The following is a 21,714-nucleotide window of genomic DNA, read 5'->3' as shown; positions in this document are numbered from 1 at the left end:
GTTTCTTCTAGTGATAAAAATAAAAATCCTTATTTTTGAATCACAAAATACAGACATCAGCAAGAATGTAAAGATTGCCTGTCCTTCAGTGCATTTGGAAATGGTAGCTGCTAGCATTTGGTGTTTGGGGTTTTATTATAATGCAAAGAAAAATAGAAAATACATTCGTATGTGATCATACTCTATTATATTTCATCATCTTTTGTTTCACTTAATATGTTGAGGACCTCTGTTCATTTAAAAATATTTTATGCATTTCTGTTTTTTTTATTTACAAATGTTTAGTTATGCCAATATTTTGTTATTTCACATGGTACACTAAGGAATTTTCTTGTTAAAGCTTTCTTTTTTTTTTTGCATTTTTCCTGTTATTTCCTTAGGATAAATTCTTGTTTGTGAGCATTAAATATCAGTACACACTTAAAAATGTTTTATCAGTTTGGCAAATTTCCCTCCAGAGAGTTTGATCCAAGGTGTATTCTCTTTAAAGTGTATGAAAATGTCTATTATCTCATACCCTCATTAACACTAGTTATTATCATTCTTTTAAAACTTTTTCAGTTTATAGTTAAAAGCTATTTTTATTTAATAGGCATTTCATTTGTTAGAAGTAAGGTAAAATAATTTTTATGCTTTTGTTCATTTGCATTTCTCCTTTCTTACACAACTTGCTTAACTGTGTTTCAGCTATCTATATTTTCTTAAAGTTCAAATCTTTCATTGACATCTAATAATTTTTATAACTCAAAATACTGTCTTTTATGTCATATATATTGTAATTTTTTCAGTTCTTTGTAACTTTAAACACATAGTTTAGTATATATATGTGTGTTTACATATATATATATGTTGTTTTAAGTGGCCAGTACATAAATAATTTTCTGTTTCTTACTTTTGAATGATACCTAGAATGGTATTTTTCATTCCAAAATTATGTAACATTTACCTGTATTTTTCCATTCTTTTGAATTTTACATATTTATATTTATATATACATATGTGCATATCTATCTATAAATATATATGATATATAAGGTAAGTACTTTACTTATAAGCACTTACTTATGAGTACTATCTCTCCAGTCCTACATTTATATTTTAAGGCATCTAGATTTTATTTTTATATGTGGCTTGAGAAAGAGAGATCTAAATATTTTTCTAAATTTTTTTTTTTTTCTTTTTGGGTCACACCCAGCGATGCTCAGGGGTTATTCCTGGCTTTGCACTCAGGAATTACTCCTGGCGGTGCTTGGGGGACCATATGGGATGCCGGGGATCGAACCCGGGTCGGCCGCGTGCAAGGCAAACGCCCTACCCGCTGTGCTATCGCTCCGGCCCCTATTTTTCTAAATTATTAAAAAGCTCTCTCTAACATTCAGACCAAATAGTCCACATTTTTCTTCTTGATTACTATGCTTTATTTACCATAAATTTATGGCATTTACCTTCTTTACCATGCTCTCAATTTTTAAAGATTCCTGAGTTGTCTGACTTCCTGTTTTGTAGTTTTCAGAAACTAAATCCATATGTGTTAGTCTTTTCAATTCTCTATTATTTTAACTATCTAGATTAAACTTTCTAGTCCATGGGTCCTTCAAGCTTTTAGAATAACCATTGTTATGGTGTTATGGTGTACTTTTAATAGAAAGGACACAATATGTTTTCTTCCTTTGTAGGTATAGTAAAAAAAGATTTCGTCTGGGTCATAGAATTCAGATGTAGAAAGTCCTTCATTTTCAATGTCCTTTTTTCACTGGTGAGTGCTTGAACTGTTAATTGACTTGCTCTTGATTTATACAACTCTCAGGACAGATCTAAACTAGATCCAGAACTCGTATGTGATCCCCCTAAAACCGCACAGGATAAAGACAGTTCTGGTGTGAAGGCCTGCCAAAGAGAAGCAGAAATGATGAAAAGATGTAACTTTTGATTCAAGACGCCCAGGATCTAGCAAATTTTCGGAAAGCTGCAAGTTTGGGGAGTACCATCTTGAATGGGAAGTTCAACATAGTGCTTGCTGCTAAGTCTTTGGAAATTTGGTTGATAAAGGAAATGTCACAAACACATTAAATAGTGACTACACAAACACACAGGCTCATTCAGTAATAGCTGCTTACTCTGTTTTAAACTTTCAAAGAGATGTTTTAGATAATTCTTTTAAAAAGTTTTAAAAATATTTTTAAATTAATAAAAAATTGTTTTCCCAGGAATTTCTTAACATTCTTCTTAGTGCTACACTCATCCTGGGAGACTCTGAAAGGCTCAGATAGGGCAGACGCTATAAGTGCAGGTATCTGAGAAGCAGGAAGTGTGTGTGACTTTTTAGGGGCACAAGAAAGAGAATCCTGATAGTTTGAGAAAAGAGGGCCTGTGCATGTCAGTGTCTTCTTTTTTTCTCTGTCAAAAACCTTCAGCTGCCTTTATAAAAGTCACTCAGACTCTTTCTTATCCTTCACACTCTGTGGAAATGTACTCTCTAGAAACATCTGTCTGAGATCATTGAGGTTTTAAAAATGTTTCATTTCCTAAAGGTATTTTATAGATTTTGTTTAATTTTAGTATTTTAGCACAATGATACCAAATACTATCCATGCTGTTTACATCAAAACTTTGACTTAAAATTATATCTAGCAGGGCTGGAGCGATAGCACAGCAGGTAGGGCGTTTGTCTTTTATGCGGCCGACCCGGGTTCGAACCCCAGCATCCCATATGGTATCCCGAGCACCGCCAGAAGTAATTCCTGAGTGCATGAGCCAGGAGTGACCCCTGCACATCGCCTGGTGTGACCCAAAAAGCAAAAAAAAAAAAAATCTAGAGTAAGTCCTGTAGATATCTTATAGAGAAAAAGTGACCTTATTCTGTCCAGCAGCATTTCATTATACTCTGATATGAATTGAGCATATTTTATTTTTAAAAGTCCTACAGATGAACATTTATGTCCAAATTTTGCTAGTAGACATGTGTTGCAGTCAGGCTTATGCATATCTGCAAATTTGTAACCGACCCCCCCCCCGCCAAAAAATGTCCCACAAAGGGAAATGCTGGCCACAATGTAAGAGTATGTAATCTTGACAGATATTGCTAAATTTCCCTTCATAGACATTGTACTAACTTAAAGTCCTTCTATTAATGTAGAAAGTGCCTGTTTCCTCACATGTTTGCTAATATAGTGTTTGCGGGCATTTTTAACCTTTGTTAACATGATAAATGAACAGCGCGATCTCAGTACAGTTTTAATTTATATTTGTATTGTTCTAAGTGAGATTGATAACTTTTTCACATATTTTAAGATGTTTTCTATCCTTGTAAGTGATTCAGAAATTTAGTCTGTTTTTAATCTTTATTGGATACAGTGGTTTACAAAGTTATTCATAATACAATTGTTTTGAACATTCAGTGTTTCAACACCAATCCCACCCAGAGTGTGACCTTCCCTCCTTCATTGCCCCAGTATTCCACCCACTTGTCAAGCCTGCCCCCTTGACAGACAGAAAATAATTTATTTTATAGTGCTTGTTGCATTAAATGGTAAGTGAATCATCAAAAAATAATTTTGTGTAAGTTATTTTGTAAAATAATTTACAAGAAAGTAAAGGAAATTTTGTGAAAAAATTGTTATATCTCACATTGGGGTTACTAAAGTCAGTGTCAGGATTTACTAAGTTAGTTGCTAGTTATTATTTTTGCTAATTGAGTTTAGTTAACTTCTATGCTACTTTCCCTTCTAATCTGCTTTGCTCTTACTGGGATCTCAGTATTGTGGAATTTGGAGTCATGGTGTGACTGATTATAAGGCTGCACTCTCTAGGAGCACCAAGATCTGAGGAACTGGGACAATTCTCAGATCAACTTAACATGACTCAGGGGACCATATGTAGTCCAAAGGATAGAACCCAGATTGCCTATGTTCAAGGCAATCTTCTCTTCTCCTTATCCGACCCTATTCAAGTCTTTAGTATATTTTAAATTAAGTTTTGTATGGGACTGGAGTGATAGCACACTGGGTAGGGTGTTTGCCTTACACGCAGACAACCCAGGTTTCATTCCTCTGTCCCTCTCAGAGAGCCTGGCAAGCTACTGAGAGTATCCCACCCACACAGCAGAGCCTGGCAAGCTACTGTGGCATATTTGATATGCCAAAAACAGTAGCAACAAGTCTCACAATGGAGATGATACTGGTACCCACTTGAACAAATCAATGAACAATGGGACAACAGTGTGACAGTGCTACAGTGCATCTAAAAAGAATTTTTATCCAAAAAGCATACAGAGAGCTCTTAAAACCCAACAAAAAGAAAACAATGACTTTTAAATTTTTTAAATTTTAGGCAGCATGATTTACAGTATTGATAATGCTAGGGTTTCATGCTAAAAACATTCCAATACCACACTCTCCACCAGAGTGTCAGCTTCCCTCCACCATATCTCAGTCTTCCCCCACCCCTCCTACACTGATATGCTTCCTTACATTAAAGATTGTTTCTGTTTTTGTTGCTTTTAAGTATGTGTTGTTTCTTTACTATGTTACTTTATATGCCATGTCTGGGAGATTGTTCTGTATCTGTCCTTCTCCTTCTGACTGACTTCACTCAGCTTGATAATCTCCAGATTCATCCACATAGCAACAAGTCAAGTTACATAATTTTATCTTTTCTTATAGCTGATTAATATTTCATTTTGTATAAGTGCCATAGTTTCTTATTCAGTCTACTATTCATGGACACTTGATTCCAAATTTTAGTTAATGTAAATAGTGCTGTAATGAACATAGAAATGCAAATGTCTTTTCTGAAGAGAGTTTTTGTAACCTTGGGGTAAATGCAAAGAAGTGGAATTGCTGGACTATATGGGAGATCTTTCCTATATTTTTGAGAAGTATTTTTACTGCTTTCCAAAAGATTCTAGAGCAGTCAACATTCCCACCAGCAATGCATGAGGGTTCCTTCCCAGCTTCCCCCACCCCCGCATCTCCCCAAATGCTGGTTGCTTTTAATCTTTGTGATGTGTGTCAGTCTCAAAGGTGTGAGTTGCATGTTATTATTGTTTTGATTTGCATTTCCCTGATGATGAGTGACATTAACCATTTGCTTGCTCCATGTCATACATTTTGCTCCTTTGTCGAAGATTAACTCTCCATATACCTGCAAATCTTTGGACTTTCAATTCTATTACATTGGTCTGAGAGTCTGTCCTTATACCAGTACCACACTGTTTTTATTTCTATAACTTTATAGTATAATTTAAATTTAGGGAAAGAGAAGCCTTTCATCTTCTTTTATTCCATTGGATTGCTTTGATTATTCTTTTCTTCTACACAAATTTCAATGACTTTTGCTCTCAGGCCGATTTTTTTAAGTGAACCTTAATAGAAATATAACCAGAGAAAATATGTTACTTTTTCCAGATGAAGGGAGAGAAGCCAGTATAGTTTTTGGTGAAAGAATTTGGTAGGACTCAAGCTCATAGCGATTGTCTGATAGAAATTTTCACCAAATATTGGAGCTGTTCAGTGCATGGGTTTTAAAGTGCAAGTGAAAAATCATGTTTCTAAAAAGTAGGGTGAAATTTTCAGTCTGTCAAACTCAGTTTATCAGTTGTTCAAAATTGAGTAATATTAGTGTGGGAAAGGCCTAACAAAAAACAATAGGCTTTCTGTTGAAAACTCAGGTCAGAGATGAACCAGTGGAAGACTGAGACTTACAGAAGTTGTATTTTATGCTTCAGATAGCAACTCATCAACCAGAATAGTGCAATCCATCGCCATTTATCTGAACTACAGGGAAATGTTAAACCCATTCTAAAACATCATCGAAGTCTCTGTGACTCTCACACGTGCTGGCATTCATTTCAGTTTTATTATATACACCAAAAAACAGAGTCAGATGACTGGGAAAACCAAGGGGAAAATAAAGTCTTTTATAAATCATGTGGTTTGTGAGATGAGGCAGACAATATTAATACTATTGCAAAAGATTATTAAAAAGAAAAAATAATAATCAGTCATGAGATTTATTAGAAATTCAAGTAGGAGATCCAATTGCTGGCCAACTGACAAAGATTATTAATTATTAACTACTGTGGCATGTTAACAAAGAAAAGATGAAGCAAGACTGATGAAAAGATGAAATCAGTATTCTCTTCCTGGAGCTTTATTTGGTTTTCCAATTCTAGATGTTTCTTTTCTCCTCCATATAGTCTGAAAGTTTATCTGTTCTTCTTATTGCATTGATCAGCTTGAAAAATGGAATCTGATAAATTAAAAGTAAAAGTTAACATTGGATTCAAATTAGAAGGTCAACCACTTGTTAATGATATGACCTTGGATAAGTTACCTAATTGTAGTTTCAATTTCTACCTATAAAACAGAACCCATCAGAGTTCTTTTCTCATAAGGCTTTTTTTCCCTTCAGAGTGCAGGGGGAGGTCCTCCTGATGTGCTCCAACCATGCAGTTCTGGGAGCATGCGTTCCAGCCCTTTGACACTATCCCCAGTCCATCACCAGGCTTTCAAATATATTAATTTATTTTCAGTGAAATAGTGTGTGAGTTTAGTTATATATTCATTTTCTCCCAAAGTTCTCCTAAATAAGCATGGAAAGAACCTTGATCTTTATGAGAAAGAGACTCCCAAGCAGTGTTCCGAGACACCAGGGCTACTCACAGTGATTCTTTGCCAATCAGGTTGGTGGTTCAATGTGAAGGTCTGATTGTGGAGTAATATTTGGGACCTTCCATGCCAAGGATTACCAAGGCTATCCTGGAAGTGCCTTGGGTCCTTCAGGGCCACATTCAGTGGTGCTCAGAGCATCCAGGGCCATGCTCAGGGGACCACGTGGTAAGTATTGAAGCAAGGTCAGCTGCATGCAAAGCAATTGTTTTTTAACTCCTGTGTTATGACACAGGGCCCCAAAACCTTGATTTTTGTCCTGTCTTCTGACTTTATGTTGACTCACTACTTTGACTATTTCTTTAGAAATCTCAGTTTGGGGCTTTTTTCAAAATGGTATCTCTGTGTATGTGGGTCATTGCAGCAGAGGAGTGGAAGGTCTTTAGGTCCAGTCTGTGTCCAGTGGATGGATTGTCTCTGATATTTGCTATAGAGTAGCTGGACAAGTCCAGATGGGTAAGCAGTGATATGCCTTTGTTTTCATTTATCTGTTAGAGCTCAGTGAATGATGTTTGTCGCTGGATTCCAGAACTCCAGACAACTAGCCTTTATACTCATAGACCCTTGCCCTATGTCTTCTCACTGAGATGTGAAAAACTATTCCTGCTTCAGAGCAGTGACTTCATTATATACTCTCCTAGTTTCCTGTGCCTGTCCTCATCACATGTTAGCAAATGAATAATTTTACATTTCTGTGTGAACAGTCATTTAAGGTTTTCTCCCATACAGTGGTGCAGTTTTTGTTGTTGTTTTGTTTTTGTTGCAAGGATCCTGTCCAGGGCAACTCATTATTATCTTCAGATCCCAACATACCAGATGCTCAATTAGTACTATTAAACCAATCAGTGGTAAAACCCCAGATTTAGGTCCCTAATATTAAGTACACAGAAGATTATATTTTAATTTTTTAAATTGAATTGCCATAAAGTACAAAGTTTTAAAGTTATTCATGGTTGGGTTTCAGACATGTAATGTTCCAATACTAATCCCTTTCCCAGTGTCCACTTCTCCCCACAGTGTTCCCAGATTCCTTTCATTACCATCCCTTAAGCTTGTGTTTATGACAGGCACTTTTTCCTCCCCATTAGGCACTATGGTTTACAATACTGTTGCTGATAGGGTCTCATACATATTGTGCCTCCTTTCAGCACAGCATCCTCCTGCAGAGTGACCACTATATTGCCACAGCTGTTTTTCTATCCACAGCAGGAACCATTGTGAGTTTTCTATGTACAACCATTTTTCATGTTATCAAGTAATTTATTTGATTTGGTTGGCAAAATATCCGGCCTGGTGACTAAAGCATGAGCTACTCCAAACCAACCATGGCAGCCTTTTGCCAGCAGTGAATTTGAATCCTCTTGCCGTATCATTCTGACTAACATGCTAGAAAGAGAAGTCTTAAGAGACTTCTAGGAAACATCTTTGTGATGGAAAGATGATGAAGAGAGCTTTCTTTAGCCTTCTCTGCCCCTAACCCCTCACTTCTTAAATGTTCAAGATTGAGATTGTTATGTTTACAGCCATGGCAACTATTTGGAAGGCATGATAGACCTAACAAAAATATTCCAAAATGACCTCATTTAACTTCTCTGCCAACTTTGAATTATCTCCAGACTTCTTGTAATATGAGATCATAATTTATTCATTATTTAGGCTACTGGTACCTGAACTCTTTATTGTAGGAACCAAAGGTTTTTTACCTTTAATTGTAAGTGCAATTTCCTGTGCATTTTATGACTTAAAGCTGAAAAAGCATACTAATGGTTCTTTTTTCTCCCTCATAAATTTCTGTCTACTCTTTCATAAGCCTAATTAATATCCTGGCTACATCTCAGATTTTGTTTTAGGTAATATCTCTAGAGCTCTCTGAACAAATAATAACTGCATGGTCACACAGGAAGCTATGGGGAAGGGAAAGGAAAGAGGAGGCAGAATAGAAAAAGCAGAGAAGTGATGACTGCGAGAAAGCAAAGACATACTAAGAGGGAAATAGCAGCAGCAACAACAACAAAAACCTAGAAAAAAGGAACAAAAAAGAGTAAAAAAGAAGAGTAAAGAAGACCAGAGTTAAGAAAAGTCCAATCAAATAGTCATCAATAAGGAAAACATAGGTGGGCCAGAGAGATTATGTGAGTGTAACCTATTGCCTCGAATGCAGCTGACTCCAGTGTAATACTCATCACTCCACATGGTCCCCAGGCATAGCTAGGAGTGATCCCTGAGCACCACTGTGTGTGGCCTAACCTGCCTAGCCCCACCCCCAAAGGAGAGAAATTGGGGAAAGAAAATTCAGGTTTCTAAATTATCATGAAACAATCTAACAAAAATGCATAATGCATTTTGGGGAAGAGGATTTTCAAAACAGTAATAGGTATGACCTGAATAAAAGGAGTAAGACATCAACTATATTTGATGATCTACCTCTCTATTGCTCAGAAATTCTTATCTTGATTCTGTTGATAGTTTTATATTAGTGTGTATATGTAATGTGGATGTATTAAAACTGATTATATAACACACTTTAAATACATAAGATTTTTTTGTTTGTTTTTGGGCCCACATGGCAGTGCATAGGGCTTACTCTGGTTCTGTGCTCAAGGATCACACTCAGTGGTTCTGGAGTGACCATATGGGATGTTGGAGATCAAACCCAGACTGGCCATCAGCAAGGCAAGTGTCCTACCTATTGTATTGTTGCTCCAGTCCCTAAACACAGGAGATATTTTTAAATTTTTGGGTCACACCTGGCAATGCACAGGGGTTACTCCTGGCTTTGTACTGAAGAATTACTCCTGGCAGTGCTCAGGAGACCATATGGGATGCTGGGAATCGAACCCGGGTCGGCTGCATGCAAGGCAAATACCCTACCCACTGTGCCATCGCTCCAACCCCAACACAGGAGATTTTTATGTTGACTATACCTCTTAATAAAGTGGGTAGCTAAATGATGACAGTGGTATATAAATTAAGGAGTAATTAAAGCTATTTCATTATCCAAATAAAATAGAAATATAGCTAACGGCCAAAGAACTCATTTCATTTGTTTAAATGTGCATGAGAATCATCTGGAGTATCTTGTAACAGAACAAATTTGTAGACCTCATACCTAAAACTTCTGAGCCTACCTTTTAAACATACATCGTAGATCGTTCTCATGTAAGTAGACCATGGGTTATACTTGGAGACACCCTGACCTAAAAAGCAAGCTAGCAGGAGAGTCATGGAAACTGGGGAGGCAGGATAATGGTAGCAGAACACCTGCCTAGCACCAATAGCAAGGAAATCACTGCCTTTCCCTCCCACTAATCTCCACACTGTATGAGTCAATCCTGGAGGATTGGCCTGGGAGGTTTTGGGTGATGGGAATTGACTGCATCTCCCTGGGAATGCATCTTTGGACAAGAAGCCTCCAGAGGCATCTCCTTCACAAGGATGCTGGTAAGCATGGTGTCTGCAGCATTTGTAAACTTGAAATGGCCCTCTTCATGCAGACTGGGCTGTGGCGTAGGGGAAGTAGGCTGTGAATAGAATGAGAATGGCCTCCGTGGAGCATTGTCAGATGCAAATGCTTGAGTATGACCTGATGAGGGATGAAGACGCTGAATCATCTCTCAACAAACCCTCAGATGGGCTCTTTCATTGTGCAAATGGTGCCTGATGATACCACAGAATTCTATCATCGCTTCAGTGCCTGCTTTGCCCTTGTCTTCTTTGGACCCTGCTTCTGCCCTGGGTTTCAATACCAGGTTTTGTGGCATAGTATACAACTTGTGGAGGAGATTTATTTTAATTGAGATAACATATTTCTGCCAGAGTATAAATGTTTATGTATTTGTGGTACAATGTTCCACACCACGCCTACCACTAAAACCCCCACATCCCACATGTAGGAGGTTTAACAGTGATGCCAGACTTGCAGGCAGACGTGCTTTGAATTCAGCATGAATTTAGGGATGTCTATTGGCAACCCTAAACCTGCACCACTAGCCCCAGAGAATTCGACCTCTTGTGAATGGAATACAACCATCCAGACAAGAATGGACCCTGGGCTCCATCCTGCCATTATTTATCCAGGCACTGTTCCCTGGCAGCCCAGAGCACCAATGGGAACTTGGATTCACTAAGTCTTCCTAATATGCAGAATGACCTGGTTTCCTAAGGACAAGGAAGGTTTTTCAGATTTATGCAAACAGACCAAACATATTTGTGGGTATCCAGGTAACAAAACCCAGTTTGAAACTCCTTTTGACAGCATAATTCATAGCCCCAGACAGAACTGCTAATGTGAACACAGATACTCCAAGGAACCAGCTCCAGTGGCGAAGATGAAGAAATGGTCGCACACATAGCCCTCTCTAGAAGTACTTTCATTCTCCAGCAAGATTTCTTTTCTCAAATGTGAACCTTTCCATGTAAAGAAACGAGAGACATAAGAGAGAAATAGGGAGTGGTGGAGAATCCAGAGATGCAAATGATCAGATTTTTTTTCTCCACTTAGGAACTTCTTGAAATTAGTTTGATGCTGATTGAGTGTGATACATAGACAAGAGCGTGTGAGTGTGAGGGTTCCCGTTTGTGTCTGTGGGGCTGTCTCCCTGAGCCAGTTTGAATGAGGACCAGCACAGCTGCAGGTCCTGTAGTGGGCTGACAGGCCCATTCTTTTCCCTCTGGAATGTGTTTGCTTAAGCATGAACATTAGTGTCAGAAGCGCTTAGTGCAGAGCACCTTTTCGGGGGTGAAGGAGTCATTGCCAAGTCTGTGCATCTGGGAATTGATTATGTCTATTCGTCCAGGGGTTAGGGGTAGGGATAGGCAACTCTTGTATAGTCTAATGAGGTTGAAAAGATACAAAAGCAAGAGAAATGGTTATAAAATTACCTCTGGGTTGGTGGTGGTGAGTCCAGCTGAGAAGACCCCGCTGCCTAGCTCTGGGAACGCTTTTCCGAAGAACTGAACAATAGCTCCTGTTATGTGGGGCAGAGCCTCTTGCTCTCCTCCACACTGTCTTCTGAAATGAATGACATGGAGGTTGTTGTCCACTCAACCTTGCACAAAGCTAATGTGCCTAATTAGCGGAAGATTTGCTTTTCTGATAGGAATCTGATTTTAATCAGTGTCCCCTTTTCAGAGAAGAGGATGCAACATGGCAAACTGTATTTTTTTCTTGTCTTTCTCAGAACGGCACTGAATGTGAGCTGAGCTGATGAGTTCCCCGCCCCAGTTGCCAGCAAGGCCAGAGGCATTCACTTCTGAGGCAGCTGGCCAGTGCTGAACTGGGGCAGCAAACAGGCCATGTAGCCCTGGTCTTACAGCCTGCCTGCCAATTCATGAAATGAGCTTTGGCCTATAAAAGGGTCTAGATCTAAGAAATGGCTCTCTGTCTCCTCCCCTATTGAGGCTATCTTGACTTATCTTTGTCTTTTGGGTAATCAGAGGACCTAGTACAAACTAGGTTTCCTCCCTCCCACCCCTTCCACTTTACCTTGTGTTCCTTTCCAGAGTCAACATCTACTGTGAGCTTTGGAAGGTCTACTTTGAGGGGTGTGATGCAGGTGCAAGGCCAGAGAGAGAAGGGACAGGCAATAAGGTGAGATGCTGTGGAGAAGGACCAGTGTGTATGCTTCATTATGAGCGGATCCAGGTTAAATCCTCAGCACCATACTGTCAGAATTCCACAAGGGTGACCTCTGGACATTGCACCAAAAGTAGTCCCCAACCACCACTGGGTATAGCTCCAAAGCAAAACAAATGAACTGAAAAACCCTCCATGACCTTACTCTTTGAGCTAAGGGATGGCTCAAAGGGCTAGTGTCCAGGCTTTGCATGTGAGAAGCCTAGGGTCAATCTCTAGATCCACATGGTTCCCCAAGAACCACCAGGTATAACCCAAAACACACTATAATAAAACTAAATTACAAGTCAATATCTGTTTTCTGTCATCAGCACCGACACTAAACAGTGTCAATGATAAAATCCTCCTCCCTAAACAATCAATTTATTATTAGCTCTGATGCAAGTTGACTCAGCAGAGGTATCCCTTTTGAAAGTGAGATTGTGACAGCCTGGATTCATCTAAGTTCTTTACAGCATGTGTTGTTTCTAACCCCTGATATTTTACATTCCTGCATCCTAAAAGAATCTGAACAAACTATGATAGCCTAGTGATTGTCTAGATAAAGAAACAGAATGTGAAATGTTTCAATTCTCTTTGACCATGAAGGTTGTTCACCTGGGTTCAAAATGTAAACTTATAAAACATGTGATATAATGTTTTTATGTGCAAATTTTGGTATATACAAAGTATTTTAATGAATTTCAATATCTTCAGATAATTTTTTTTTATAAAATATGTTTGCTGTTTACTTTTGTTTTTAAATCTACACCCAGCAGTGATCAGGGCTAATTCCTGAATCTATGCTTAGGGAACCATTCCTGACAGGGCTTATGGAACCATCTGAGGTGGCAGTGATCAAACCCTGACCAGCAGGGTCTAGCCTCTGTACTACATCTCTAACCCCAATATATTTGTTGTTTTTAAAGTAATGGCTCTGAAAGGGAGTACCTGTCTCATTCAGTTTTGTGCCTCCCTTTCTTAAGGGGTTTGGGGTGGTGTGGAGCTCCTTGTCTGAAAGCCCTGAACACACACATTTATGCCACTCCTCTCTCTGGCCTGCAACCCATGGGGCCTTGGCACTGGACCCAAACATTGAACAGAGCAGAATTACACCAGAAATCTTCTACTGGAGGAAAGGACTCAGATATGCAAGGACAGTTTTGTTTGTTCTGTGGAATGGGGATGGTGCACAACAGCTGACATGTCCTACCAGCTCCCTTTTGACTGTGTTTTTGACTGTAAGTCTGACTTTCTACACCTTGGTTTCTGCTTACATGTTTGCTTTCTGCACTCCCAGATATGTACTTAGTGAATTACTTTCATGCTTAAGTTTACCAGAGTCTATGTTATTTTCTTCCAGAACTACAACTTCTATTCCTAATGCAAAGGATACAATGAGATAAATTTTGAAGCCCACAATAATATAATGATTAGACAAGCAGGGCCCTATTATTATGGAACAGTGGCTTTACTGGAGGTGTCAAAGCCTTTTCTCCTTACTTCTCAAAGCCTGTCTCTTATACTAATTATCTGTAATTACTCAAGTCAGATCCTAGTAGGTTCAACAAGACAAAAGACAAAAGTTTTCTTTAATAAAAGAGATGTTACGGAGTTTGCTCCATTTAAAATAAATGGGCATAAACCATTTCCAAAAATTCTAGTGACTTGAGGTTAAGAAGGGGGAAAATGAAAATTTAAAAGAAAGAAATAGTAGAGAAGCAGAAGGTAGCTTGTCAACAAAAGTCTGAAAGTCAAGTTAAAAATGTCTCATCCAAATGTTTATTTTTGTTAGATGTCCTCTACTCTGAAAGCTCTTGGATTAAAGGAATGGAGCTCATCAATAAGCAGCAGATTAATATTCATCCATCACATACCACAGGAAGGAATAACACTCACTTTCTGAACTTGATGGAAATCCTCATTTTGAAACCTTACTGCCCTTACTGATGCCATTCTTAGACCTATTGTAGCTGGAGTGAACTTTCTCTTCCCATAGACAAGTTCTGTGACTTGGAGAAAGTGCTTTAAAATCTCTATACTGAGCCTTCCACCATGTTCTACTGGAATAGTGACATAATTGGGGTGGGGGGGGGAAGAAAGGAAATTTATGTAAAGCACAGAAGTCTATGGGAAGAAAGGTAGTTATCACCTGCTAAAGACCAAGAACTCTTGTGAGGTACTGCAAAACTATTCATATTTATGCTGCATTTGCTATGTCTTCCTTTTACTACTTTGCTGAAAAGTGAATATCTGGTCTTCTAGTCACTGTCACTGTCATCCCATTGCTCATCGATTTCTTCGAGGGGGCACCAGTAACATCTCTCTTTCTGAGACTTATTGTTACTGTTTTTGGCATATCCAATACACCACGGGTAGCTTGCCAGGCTCTGCTGTGTGGGCTCGATACTCTCGGTAGCTTGCCAGGCTCTCGGAGAGGGGTGGAAGAATCAAACACGGATCGGCCGGGTGAAAGGTGAATGCCTTACGGCTGTGTTATCGCTCCAGCCCGGTCTTTCTAGTACCAAGATGAATAGCTCCAAAACATCACTTCCTCTAAGTTCTCTCTTAGTATAAAGCATGTTTCTGGTAATAAGTGTAAAATACCTCTTGAAACCTCACATCTCTATGGGATCTTCTGGTATTCAGCTCTTTCGATCTCCACCAAATGCAGCCCTCTTTGCGCCAAATCGGACAGTGTCATATTATTTGTCTCTTATTGTTCCAAGGTCACTGTCACTGTCACTGTCATCCTGTTGTTTGTTGATTTATTTGAGCAGGCACCAGTAACATCTTTATTATACTCAGCCCTGAGATTTTAGCAGCCTCTCCTTACTCGTCTTTCCCAACGATTGGAGGCTCTTTCAGGGTCAGGGGAATGAGACCTATCATTACTGTTTTTGGCATATTGAATACACCACAGGTAGCTTGCCAGGCTCTGCCATGCAGGTGGGATACTCTTGGTAGCTTGCCGGGCTCTCCAGGAAGTATTTTGCGATATGAATACACTATGCGAAGCTTGCAAGGCTCTCCCATGAAGGCAATAAACTCTTGGTAGCTTGTCAGGTTCTCCAAGAGGGAGAACAAGGCTATTACATGTTGCACGGCCGCTTTGCGCAACTCTTTGCTTTGCTTAGGGCAGGGACAGAAAGGCAACCCGTCCTTTCTGAGGGGCCTAGGTGAAGACAGCCAGGCGCGGGGCCCAAGAGATTCTGCATCGCTCTCTTCTGGGAGCTTGGTCTTATAGTCTCTGGATGTTGGCCACTGGTAGGATTACACGGCGCCGGGGACAGTTTGTGGGTATGGCTGCCAAGCTACTGGAAAATGGGGGGTCTGGCTGGAAAAGGCCCAGTCCCAATCCGAGCAGGTTTGGAGATCTCAGCCCCGGGTCCCATACACCTGGGTTCCTCTGCCGGTTCCTTCATGCTTGAGGCTAGTCCAAGTGTGTGGAGAGTGGCCTTGAGCATGGCTGTGGCTGGGTTCTGGGGGTCTTCAACTGTCAAGGCTCTGCTTGGGGCAGGGAGGGAAAGGCAACTTGTCCCCTCCAAGGGGCCTAGGTGAAGACAGCCAGGCACAGGGGCCAAGAGACTCTGCATCGCTCTCTTCCCCCTGTACCCCCAGGGTCTGGTTCCAAGGTAGTACATATAAATACTGCATATGGTTAATAAACTTATTATAGGTATCACATTGAGGTGCATAAGGCATAGCCTATATAACTCAAGAAGATCCATATCTTGACACGGAAGTCAGCAAACACCTGTTTAAATACTTATTCCAATCTTCTTAGAAGAAAGTGGAAGGAGTTCTTGTAAGTAAACTGACCACTGGACTAGTATTTTGTCTCTCTTGCCTCTCCATTCTGGTGCAGAGTTCAGCTCTGGTCTAAATTAGTACACCATGCTAGCAAAAAGTCTACAGTTAACTACAAATGCTTTAACAAGAAAAGTTTGAAGACCAACACTTGTTTTTATTTTCTTTAAAATTTTTGTGTTAGGGTATTTGTTTTTTTGTCACAGTTGTTGGTACTCCTCATTAACTGCTCCTAGAACTCAGTGGGGTAAATGCTCCTGGTCACTTGGTCACTTCTACTGGTGCCAAGGGTCAACCCAACCTTCTTACTTGAAAAGCGTTTGCTCTAGAACTTTAAGCTATCTCTGGCCCCACTATCTTTTTCCTTGAGCATTCTCATTGACCCCAGCCTAAGATTGTCATCAAATTATTCTTTTTAAGCACACACAGTACATTCCTTTGAGAGGGATCCTAGACAGTGGATTTTTTTTTTCTCTGCTGTGTTAATTACATTTCCAGAAATGTTTCAGGACCCACTTTAGATTGACATCTCATTGCATGGCCATCTGGCTCAACCTCTAATTTGGCTTCTGAATTCACTGTGCCAGTTGTTTGGAGTTCATGAATGTGTATGCAAATGTGTTTACAAATGAATTTACAAATGTGTATGATAATTAAATATGTTCATGCTAAATCCACTGTCATCCTGGAAAGACATAAAAGTACAAAATAATTTTTAAAAGTATGAGCCTGGGGAGATAATACAGGTTACAGTGCTTGTCTTGCATGTCGTGGATCCCAGTTCAGATCCTAGTGCCACATTTAGTCTTTGAACACTGCTAGGTATGATCCCTCAGCACAGAGACAGGAGTAAACCTTGAGTGCCACTGAGTGTAGGCCTCTCCACCCCGCTCAAAGGAAAAAAGAAAAAAAAGTCTGCTTTATAAGATGGCCATTGGGGGTGTTTTGGAGGTCAAGTGGAGTTAAAAAGGAGGGGCACTGAGAGGTTATTTCATCCTTCAAATTTGAGAGTGAGAGAGAGATTTGTTGCAAGGAATGGCTTGTGTGATTATGGGAGCTGACTAGGCAAGTTCAGAGCCAAGAGGCAGTTTTAGAAAGAGCAGACTGAAAACTCAGATGGGAGCTGAGGCGACCATCCAGAGGCAAATTTCTTCTTCATTTACACTTCAGCTCTACTCTTAAAGTTTTTTCAACTGGTTACATCAGTCACACCCAGATTATCAAGAATAATCTAATCACATAAAGTTAACTGATTGTAGATGCTGATCACATCTATAAAATGTCTTCTCAGCCATACTCCCTTCGTGTTAGATTGAACAAATGGGTTAATCTTAGCAGCATTTATCAATTAAAACATTTTTTTCTGTTATAAAAACGGTGATCAAAAAATGGGTAGAACAAAATGCCTAACACTCTATCACATGTTAACTATGTTTTACTGAGTGTCTCTCCAGCAATTTATTTATTTATAATTGCAGAAAAATGGAAAAAACTAAACACTTAATAATAGGGATTGTTATGGGAATTATAGTCTATGCATGTGAAACAAAATTATAAAGCCTTTTTAAGTTATAATTATAAAAACTGCATCAACCTAAGAAAATGCTTCATGTGAAAAAAAGCACACAATTATATCCCCCACTGTGATTACAGTTATGCAAAAAATTGCACAACAAGATAACATATGAACTAGAAGGAAACAAAAAATAATACAACAGGGAGGGAGGGAGGAATAAGACAAGTGGGTTTTTAGAGCAATATAATTAGTTTGTACAATGCTAAAAGGGTGGGTACATGTCATTACACATTTACCAAAACCCATCGACTGCAACACCAAGAGTGAAGCCTAATGCAAAGTAGGATTATGTGACAAGGATGGATTTAGGGTGTCAAGGATGTTTCTGTGGATTGTAACAATGGTCCCCTCTGTCAATAGTGGGAGAAGTCAAGCTTATGTGGGGACAGGGAGCCTAGGAAAAATCTGTGATTTCTGTTCATAACCTAAAACTGTCCTTAAAAGAAATAGTTATATTTATTTATTTATTTATTTATTTTTCACACTGCCTCCCCCCCCCCCCCCCCACAGTGCCCTGTAATCCTGACAGTGGCCAACATCCAGAGACTTAAAAGCAAGCTCCAGGAAGAGAGCATGGCTGTCTTCCCTGGGGCCTCCTCAGAGGGGATGGGCTCCAACTTCCCTCCCCACCCCGAGCAGAGCTCCTGGTGGCTGAAGACCTCCAGAGCCTAGCCACAGCCATGCTCAAGGCCACTCTGCACATGTTTGGATGAGTCTCACGCATGGAGGAACTGGCAGAAAAACCCAGGTGTGTGGGACCCAGGGCTGAGACCTCCAAGCCTGCTCGGATTGGGACTGGGCCTCCTCTGCCCAGATTTCCCATTTCCTAGTAGCTAGGCAGTCACATCCAGGACGGCTCCCTAGCGCCATGTAATCCTGTCAATGGCTAGCATCCAGAGACTTAAAACTGAGCTCTTGGAAGCATCTTATAGCCTATTTCCCCCTCTGGTAGAACCTGGCAAACTACTAGGAGAGCCTCGCAAGTTCCCATGGTGTATTAATATGCCAAAACCAGTAACAAGCTGGGTCTCATTCCCCTGACCCTGAAAGAGCATCCAATGCGGCATCGTTGGAAGGACGAGTAGAAAGAGGCTTCTAAAATCTCAGGGCTTGGATGAATGGAGACATTACTGAGACGGCTTGAGAAATTCGACAATCTATGGGATGATGATGATAATGATGATGATTTATTTATTTATCGAATCACTGTGAGATATAGTTACAAGCCTTCATATTTGAGTTACAATCACACAATGATCAAACACCCACCACTCCACTAGTGCACATTCCCCACCACCAATGTCCCCAGTATACCCCCCTTTTCCACCCTGCCCCTGCCTCCATGGCAGACAATATTCCCCATACTCTCTCTCTATTTGGGGGCATTATGGTTTGCAATACAGATACTGAGAGGTTATCATGTTTGGCTCTTTATCTACTTTCAGCACACATCTCCCATCCTGATCAATTCCTCCAACCATTATTTTCTTAGTGATCCCTTCTCAAAGATAGAGTATTCATAATGAATGCAATAAATGTCAGCTCCCTTGTGATTGCCCAGTCCTTGTCATTTTATTTACCTGAACAAGCACCTGAGACCACCGCCAACACTCATCATTCTATCCAATGACTCTAAGCTAATGAATTAGCCCAAAACTCGTAGCCAGTGACAGACACAGGACACTGGATACTGTGTTCCACCCAGCCCAGTTAATTCCCGCTGCCCACAGAGAAGCTGCTGCCATTGACAGCACACTGTCCTCCTTCCTTCTGATTTCACTTTTCCTCTTCTCTGCTGAGTTTCCTTCATCTCCTTAAGTAAATGTGCCTTGTCTTGATTTGATTCTGGGATTATACGTTTTCAGCAGCATGAAATACCCACTAAGGGATGAAACTTAGCTATCTGGGGGACAAAAACATCTTATTCTTTTAACAGTACACTAACAAAAATATGGTACATCTGTGGTTTTATGAAAGATAATTTTGTTGTTTTTGTTTTTGGGGTCACACCTGGTGATGCACAGGGGTTACTCCTAGCTCTGCACTCAGGAATTACCCCTAGCGGTGCTCAGGGGAGCATGTGGGATGCTGGGAATCGAACCCTGGTCAGCCTGGTGCAAGGCAAACGCCCTCCCCGCTGTGCTATTGCTCCAGCCCCTATGAAGGATAATTTTTAAACACCTAAAAACAACCTTGGGTTGTTAATTAAGAAGCAAAACAGGCGAGGAACACTGTGAACACAGCAAACCCAACCAGACAAATTAAAATAAAAACACTTTTTTCTAGTGTTCTCAGTAAACTTTTTGGGGAAGTTAATCATCTAAACTTTGTTCTTTCACCAAAAGAGGAAACAAAGGGGAACATCTGAAGGTATAATTTATTTTTTGGTTTGGCGGTTTTTTTTGGAGGGGGGGCGGCAGTTAACTTTTATTGCAAGCTTACTGGGTGTCACTTCACATGAAGGATATAATTTTATTCTCACTACAGCCCTTTGAGGCTATTATATGAGTTGCTTAATTTACAGATAGAAAAACTGACACTCAGGGATGTCAAGAAATTTGCTCCAAGAGCACAGATTCAGAACACAAAATAGTCAGCTTAACACCATCAACTCCATGAGCTACTGCCTTCTAAAGAAACAGAACATTTAATTAGAAATGTTATAGCTGATTACTGGTAATGGTACATAGTAACCTAATCTAGTAAAAGGCCCTTGGAATTTCTTCAGTTAGCTTTTAAGATGGGAGAGTTCAGAAGATCAACATATGACCCTGGGCCATTTGATATGTTTACCTGAGATATTCAGCATTATCACGTAGGTTATTAAAAGGTTCCCCAAATGGGCAAACCTTTATTTTAAATCTTTAAAATAAAGATTTTCAGGTACTTGAAAAATATAGGTCACTGTGTCTTTGTGGTGTACTAGAAAACGTCCTCAAGTTATCTTGTGGTTTATAGAGAATTATAGTGTCATAAAATATCCCCTCCCTTCTTGCTAAAGATGTTTCAAACCCATATTTACATTTAAGTCTTACTCCTGTAACTACAGGTACGGAGTAACTTCAAAATCCTCTTACCTTACTTGATTCTAGGACGACTGCTATCAATACCTTCTTTCTCTATGGGCTCATCCTTATCCACCAAGACTGCATTTCCTCACTCTGCTGGAATATGTGTGGGAATTTAATGAACATGTGACTAATAGAACATACCAGAAATTTTAACTTTCAAATCTAGATCAGAGTGCTGGAGTGATAGTACAGTAGGTAGGGCACTTGCCCTGCACGAGTCCAAACTGGGTTTGATCACCAGTATCCCATATGGTTCTCTGAGCTCTCCATGAGTGACCCCTGAGTATCAAGTCAGGAGTAACCTTTGAGCAATGCCAGGTGTGGCCAAAAAGCAAGCAAAAAAATTCAAAAATTCAACTCTAGATCCAAAGAAACCATATTGTTTCCATCCTAGTCTCAAAATAATTTCTTTTGAAAGTGAGTTACCATGTAATAGATTAAAATAGCAATCTAACAGGGACCAGGGATAGGGGGAAAGAGAAATTTTTTTATTTTTTAATTTTCATTTTATAAGACTATAATTTTTATATTTTGAGGTCAGTGAAATAGTACAGCAGGTAAAGTATTTGCCTTGCACACAACTGACCTGGGTTCAATTCCTGGCATCCCATGTGGTTTCCTAGCATCATCAGGTGTAATCCCTGAGTATCACTGGTGTGACCCAAAAGCAAACAAAAAAAATCCAAACACCAAATTTTCAGATCTGTTTTACAGCAATATGAACTTGACACAATGGAACTATGCTCTAAAAAATAGTTAGGGATGTCAGGTTTACATGATATGTTTACCACAATAAAAATGCAAAAAATATATAATCTTATAAAATAGTAAATCAGTTGGATATGTATCCAACTGATATATATATAATTATAGCTTTTTTGATTGGATATATATATGATTTTATATATTTTTATTGGATATATATCCCCACCTGATATCTCTATATAATTATAGCTTCTATTTGATTGCAAGGCA

Source organism: Sorex araneus, chromosome 3 (assembly GCF_027595985.1).
Source record: "Sorex araneus isolate mSorAra2 chromosome 3, mSorAra2.pri, whole genome shotgun sequence".
Taxonomy (NCBI): Eukaryota; Metazoa; Chordata; class Mammalia; order Eulipotyphla; family Soricidae; genus Sorex; species Sorex araneus.
This window is presented reverse-complemented; position numbering follows the sequence as displayed.